Genomic DNA, 7,371 nt, shown 5'->3' with positions numbered 1-7,371 from the left:
TTCCACACTCCACCATTGCTTCTGTTCTTCGTTGTACTGTCTCCCGCTTGTCCCCCCTGACTGTCTTTGCCCTTTTTGTGTTTTTTTAATTAATCTAATTTACATCTTTCTGCCTTTCAGTTCCTTAAAACAATCAGCTTTATGTTCAGCTATCAAAATGTTTACCATTTTAAGCTCTTTCAGCCTGCTTTTTAACTTTTTAAAATATTCATCCTTCTGGTTTTTCAGCTTTTTCCATACATTCAGTTATATGAGCAGCTAAAAAAACTGTTCAGCTATCAAAATGTTTATCTTTAACATTTTATGCTCCCCCGGCCCTCTTACTCTCCAGTCTTTTCAAATATTCATCTGTCTGCCTGTTTAGCTCCTTCAAACATTCAGCTTTATATTCAGCTAGAGAAACTATTCAGCTATCAAAAGTTCACCTTTTTAAGCTCTCTCAGCCCTCCTACTTTCCTGCTTTTGAGCCTTTTCAGCTTATTCAATATTCAACTTTCAGGCCTTTTCAACCCTTTCAAATATTCAGATTTATGTTCAACTCTAGCAATGTTCAACTTTTAAAGCCTATTCAGCGAATTACTTTTCAGCCTTTCCAGCTTTTTCAAATATTCTTCTTACTGCATTTTTAGCTTTTTCATACATTCAGCTTTATATTCAGCTAGTTCAACTGTTCAGCTATCAAAATGTTCACCTTTGTTAGCCCATTGAACCCATTACTTTTAAGTCTTTCTGCCTTTTCAGCTTTTGAAAATTCAGCTTTTTCTGCAAATTCCCAACCATTCAACTTATAGTTTTATGCATTTTCGGCAGGACATTCAGCAGATTTCCGAAATCACTTCAGCTTTTAGCATTCACACTGTATTTTCGTAGGAAATGCAAATGTTTCTAGTTTGTTAAAAAATTGTATGGCTAAGGTGTTAAAGGGATCATTCTCACTTGTTATGTTATCTTTGAATTCGCCTAGATCAAGTGTCAATAAATGTTTCCTTCGTAATACATCCAAGTCTCCTTGTATCATCTTTTATTAAGAGTAAACCAGTTTCTCCATTATCAAAGTCTTAACCGACTTGCTACAGAAGTTACAGCTAAACATTTTTCTAGCATTAGCAACATTAGCTGTAGCTAACGTTAGCGACTTCTCAGAGCCCTTAAGTCACTCTTTTATTCGGCAAAAAGAAGATAGTGACATGTCCAGCAACTTTTAAGATATAGCTACCTGAACTCCTCTGCATAAAAGTCAACGAATAAGAGCTAATGTGGCTCTGCGGCTAGCTAACGTTAATCAGACAGTCTCAATGAGCTGTGAATGTGCTTACCTGAAGAAGAGACTCTGCTCCTGTGGGCGCGAAGAAATGGCGGTGACCTGAAATTTCAAGCTTCCGTTAAATCGCGGTCCTCTCTCTCTCTCTCTCTCTCTCTCTTCTTCTGTCTGATCTATCTATTATCTAGCTATCTGTATCTATCTATCTATCTATCTATCTAGCTGTGTGTCTGTCTCTCTGTCACAACAACAAACACTGCTCCTGTGGGCGCGAAGCAATGGCGGTGAACTGAAATTCAAAATTTCTAGCTTCCGTTAACTCAGCAGTCATCTCTCTCTCTCTCTCTCTCTCTCTCTCTCTCTCTCTCTCTCTCTCTCTCTCTCTGTCGTTCTCTCTGTCTCTCTCTCCTCAATTCAATAAAGCTTTAGTGACACGAACAACTACAAACACAACAACGTTTTCATTGTCATGTTTTACATATAATAAAAAAAGGACATGTACAAGAATAAAATAAAAATAGAAATTGTGTTTTCACTATACAAAAGAAAGATATAAAATAAAATATACTATTATTTTATGGAAGCCCATTTCCGCCACTTGACAAAAATTATGAGATACTTTGACTTAGTATCTCATAATTATGACTTAGCTATCTCATAATTTTGACTTAGTATCTCATAATTTGGCGGAAATGGACTTCCATATTATTCAAAAAGGATGTGTTAACAATGTTGCAATAAAATTCTATATGATAAACTCTAACGATTGTTGTAGGCCTATGTTTTCCTGTGGGACAATAAAGTTAATCTTATTCTAATTCACTGTGTTTTGACAATAATACAACATTTATAGTTTTCTATTGCATTAAGTGCTTTGTGTCGGCCCGAACAATGCCCCTTAACTGTGATATAATTAGCACATACCACGGCCTGTCATGATGTATTGCTTAAATATACCATACTTTTTAACATTCTACTTTCTATACAAATGATGGTATGATTTAATGGTTGTGTACCGTAAATTTAAACGTAAACATCAGCAAAATCTGTAATTCAGACAGAATGATACCGTCAATTTTAGGGTAATTACACGCTTGTGACATTACGGTATTTTACCGTGAATTTAGCAAACTTTTTATAACATTCACAGTAAATTCCATATTTTCTACTTAGTAAGGCCGTAAAATTTAAGTTATTTACTGTTTCTTGATTTACGGTAATTCATTTCTTTAATGTATTTACTACAGTGATATACAATTTTTTATTTTATGGTATTTTACTGTTGCTATTGACAGTTTTTTTACCGTAATTTCTACAGACATTTTTTACAGTGTACACTTTCCAAAAAATATTTGAATCATGTTCAGATCATCTTTACATTACATAACATTTACAAGCACATACATTCCTATTTTATGACTATTTTAAGACAGTTCTGGTCCATTTTCCATTTTTACAAAAAAAAGGGGCTGCACTAAAAATCTATTTTAAATTCATCACATGGTTGTCTGTTTCTGAATCAGTTTACTTTCCTATTTTCCGTTGTTAGAAATACTGTTGGTATGTTGTGTTTATAAGCTTTATTCATGTCAAAAAGTTATTTTTCACAATTTATTAACTTAAAAATATCACAGTTTTCTTTCCAATCACTGACAAATTTAGCAACATTTCACACACAGAGATAACAGCTGACTTAATGTTTGCTAATGCTCAGAATTCACACTCAAAACCAACATTTTATTTTAATCTCATTCATGTTTAACTTTTTTCCCTTGCAACATCCTCCACAGTAACCTTACAATGAAAATGCAGGTGAATGTCAGAATAAGTACAACTGTCAACAAAGCAGCGATGACATCCACAGAGTTGTAAACAAACCAGGACATTTTGTGGGACTGTGTCTGCAGGTGACGGGCTCCTTTGTGTCTGATGACATATTCTATCCAAAACACGGCCTGGTCCAGTGGTTTCACGGGCTGATCTCTGTGCAGCCTCGAGAGCCTCTGCATGTTTTCCCTGTAAGAGGAGTTGTGAAGAGCTGTCATCAGGGCTTCTGCAAAGATGTGTCTATCGAGCATGGCGATGTCTACAATCACAGCTCCTCCCTTTGCTCTGATTCTGGACAGGTTGTCAGGCTGGTCAAAGAATAAGGGAAGTCCGACTACAGGCACTCCATGGTAAATTGCCTCCTGGACCCCATTAGTGCCTCCGTGGGCCACGAACACTCTAGTTTTAGGATGTCCTAAGAGATCGTTCTGTGGCAGCCAGTTGACCAATAAAGTGTTGTTGCCCAAATTGGCTGGCCGTTCTCCCAGATACCTCCACACAACCTTCTGAGGCAGCTGGGCAAAGGCTGCAGCGATCTCCTCAGCAATTTCTTGAGGAAGCTTCCCAACTAAAGTCCCTAAGGTCATTATAATAACCCCATGGTCCCCAGAACTCTGGACAAACTCCTCCAGGTCCGCAGGAAGAGGCTTTGAAGGCTTGCACTGAAATCCACCTATGTAGATTATATTTGGCATTGTCGGACGTGGAAATTCAAAGATAAAGTCATTCCTCATGAGCCATATATCAGCATCCAGGGAAAACGTTGAGTAATCCACATCAGGCCCAAAGTACTTCTTAACTAGTGGTTTGTAATGAGGTTCTGTGATGGATGACATTGTGTACATACCGAGGACATAACTAAAAACATTCAGTACTCTTTGAGGAAAGGTCATCTTATCTGTCAACTCTGTTGCAGTGAAAGGGACGTATGACAGAGGTGAAGGGGCCATAAGCAAATGAGCTTCACCTTGAATGGTCCATCTGACATTAAAAACAAGAGGAACCTGGAGCCAACGCGCCAGCATTGCCCCTCCGCCAATGCCAGGGTCGGTCAAGACCACATCATATTTGGCTTCATGCAAAGACTGCATCAGCTTTTCATCTTCAAACATCTGAGTGACCATTTCACTCATTCCCTTATGGAACTGACTGAACTGGTCCACAGTTGCACGTTGCATCTTAATGCGAGTCCAGATGCGAGACCACCAAGAGGCACCCTTACCCTGAAGCCGGATCTCCAGCTGTGGAGCCAAAAAAGTTTCGAAGTTTTGCTCAAATCCATTCGGGCTGTTGACGGTGACAGACGTGTAGAGAGGAGAATTTTCACTGATGTACCAGCTATCGGATGCCCGCACCACAGTGACCTCGTGGCCTTTGGCGTGCAGTTCTTCTATGAGCACTTTCATGTTTACCCAGTGGCTTCCATCCAATGGGAAGACCAGTATTTTCCCTCCAGATACACTGGTTAGTTGTATAAACAGCAGGGCGCATGTGATCAGCGATGAATGAGGCACCATTGTGTTGAAATCCCTCAGAGACCTTCAAACACAAAAACAAGTCAATACGAGAGGAATGCTGGTTTATTCATTTCATATCAACATACTTTCACTTTATTTCACAGGGAATTAATAATTACATTATTTGACAGTTTGTTCCTGACTTATCACAGTTTAAAATTTTACATAAGAATATATGTCACGCTTGTAAAATACAGTATATCGTTAAAGATTAAACCAGTGGTTGGGGCCCCTTGTTACGTTTCAGTTCGTTATCAGTTTAACCAAAGAGACATTTCCGAAATGCATACAGAAATTCATAGAAGTGTTTTTTCCTTTTTAATGCAGCTTTAATTATCACACAACCCCTCAGATTTATCTCCTGACTCTTTGAAGAGGCTTGACCTGTATGTTGTAAAGGACTTAACAACTCAAGTTCATTGAAGTTCAAACTAGCTCCACTTTAACCTACAGCAGTAAAACTGCCTCTTACACACTGATGCATCCGTAGCAACAATCTTATCATGTAAAACTCAATAATATGCCAGTCACTGTGGACATTTTACTGCAGAACAAGCTCTTTGACTTTTGATACTTAAAGTAAATTTTGCCAATGACACTTGAGATTTCGAACCAAGTACTTGCACTGGTCATTTTATTGCTTCTTTTGCTTGTATAAAGAATCCTTTTTTTTTTTTTACCACGGATGAAATATTATCATTATTATTACGTCAACCCCAATCAATGGTCCAAATGATAAACAAATTAGTCAATAAATCACTGAAAATTCAAAACACCAAAGTGATTGACTTGATGTTTATCACAGCTATAATAATTTAAAACTCAAGTGGATAACTTTTAACAAGCATTACATTCTGTGATATTTTACACCTACATGCCAAGGTTTGCACATAAAACTATTTTTCGAACATCACATTTCAATCTAACACACATTCCATGGCTGTTTTTACTTAAAGTGTGCTTGCAACATAACAGAGCTTCTTATTAACACTTACCTAAATCCACTGGTGCAGGAAAAGTTGTGCACAGTTAGAGTCGTGAATGCACCTCCTGGTCTGCCCTTCAAAGTTATGACTAGCTGGCATGTATGTACATGTAATGTACTATGTACAGCTGTGTTGCAAAGGAAGGTGTGTGCTGCTGCAGATAAGGGCTGGCTGCAAAATGTGTTTACTGCTCAAGGTACGGCTTCAGAGTGAGGTCATGTGTAGTTGGAGGCAGAAAACGTTTATCTGTGGTGCCATCTGGTGTCAAGTCAGTGCAACTAACATTAAACTGATCAAGATTTGTCTCAAATAGCAATAAAGCCATTTACACAGTCTACTCATATTTTTTTTCTTTACTTTAAGGTTGTGTTTGCTCACTTGGGATACCTGTGTTTCTCTGTATAAAGAAGGGGGAGTAATGGGGGAGTTAAGGAAGGCTACTAATATTTATCAATTAAAATGATTGTGTTCATGAACTCAGCATCTGCTTAAAATAAGTAAAGCAATGAATGCAAAGGAAAACTGAGATTATTATTTATTGATAATATGCATGTAGGATGACAGCTATTGATGTAACGTGCACACAGAAGATCCAATAGACACAATTTAATTAAAAAAGGTCTCACATGGACAATATCTGCATAATTATCAGGTATTCATAATGCTTGTCCCTTTGTTGGATTCCTGCCTATCCGGGTTGGATAAAATTACTAGATCTTATAGGAGAGTGCTGAGGATTAATGGAGTGGTGGCACAGCACTAAAACAAAGTTTACTTCACGTCATCATTGCCATCTTTTGTCCACGGGGGCTGCTAGAGTCAACAAAAAATATAGGTTCCTTGCAGTAGCTTTAAAGTTATGCTTTACATGGCCGGATTAACCTGTTCGGGGGCCCCAGGGCAAATATTTGCAGTTGGGACACTATAACGTGTAAATTAGATCAAGCACAAAGTGCACTGCACACTACGGATGGTATCTTATATGTCTCGGGATCAATAAGGTGGCTGTCTGTCTGTCTTTTTTCATTTTATACAGAGACCCAATCAGACCAAAATCAAAAACCTCTGCAGTTCAGTTCAGTTCACTTTATTTCAGTCTTTATTGTAAAAGGATGATGATTGTAAAAAAAATATATAACAAAAAACAAACAAACAACAGCACCAAAAAATATATTGACCGAAAAGGTCTATCCACTTGACAAATATATACTCTATAATTAATAATAATATATGAATATATACAGTACATATTGTACTGTATATATGCCGGTCAGAAATCCAACGGTTTCTGACCACCATAAATACAAATCCCAGGTCTGTCACAATTTGGCTGATGTAATGTAGGTGCAAACTACAAACAAACGTCATGACATCAACAATGTTATCTGTTTAAGTATGTATGTGACGTTGTGATCCTTCCCTCTCACTTAAGTTATAACGTGCAGAAACAAGTGACCTAGACAGAGACACTATTCGCCCTGTTACAAGACACTGTCCCACCAAAATGTTATTTTAAAGGTGCATTACATAAGAATTAGTCACCTTTAATTCACACTACTGACAAATAGGTGCAGCGAATCACCAGAGTATCTGCTAACCGCTGCTAACTGTATATTCTTATACACCCATGACTGTATCTACTGTTAACTTGTTAGCTTAATTAGCTGTTCAGCTAGCGGGACAACTAGGGGAATGTTGTTGTTTACACCACTCACACAGGAGCTTTGGACCACTGAGACAGGTTTTCAGGCCCAGGGCTAGCTGGTTAGCATGCTAACTT

At 37.9% G+C, this 7,371-nt stretch overlaps 1 pseudogene; it reads right to left on the bottom strand.

Annotated features, from left to right (window-relative positions):
• Positions 1-2,826: 2,826 nt before the first annotated feature.
• On the bottom strand, positions 2,827-6,486 carry LOC115587210 (UDP-glucuronosyltransferase 2C1 pseudogene; annotated as a pseudogene).
• Positions 6,487-7,371: the final 885 nt, after the last annotated feature.

This window comes from Sparus aurata, chromosome 8, assembly GCF_900880675.1.
Source record: "Sparus aurata chromosome 8, fSpaAur1.1, whole genome shotgun sequence".
In the NCBI taxonomy this organism is placed as follows: domain Eukaryota; kingdom Metazoa; phylum Chordata; class Actinopteri; order Spariformes; family Sparidae; genus Sparus; species Sparus aurata.
The sequence above is the reverse complement of the archived record's forward strand: the minus strand, read 5'-3'. Positions and strand labels throughout refer to the sequence as shown.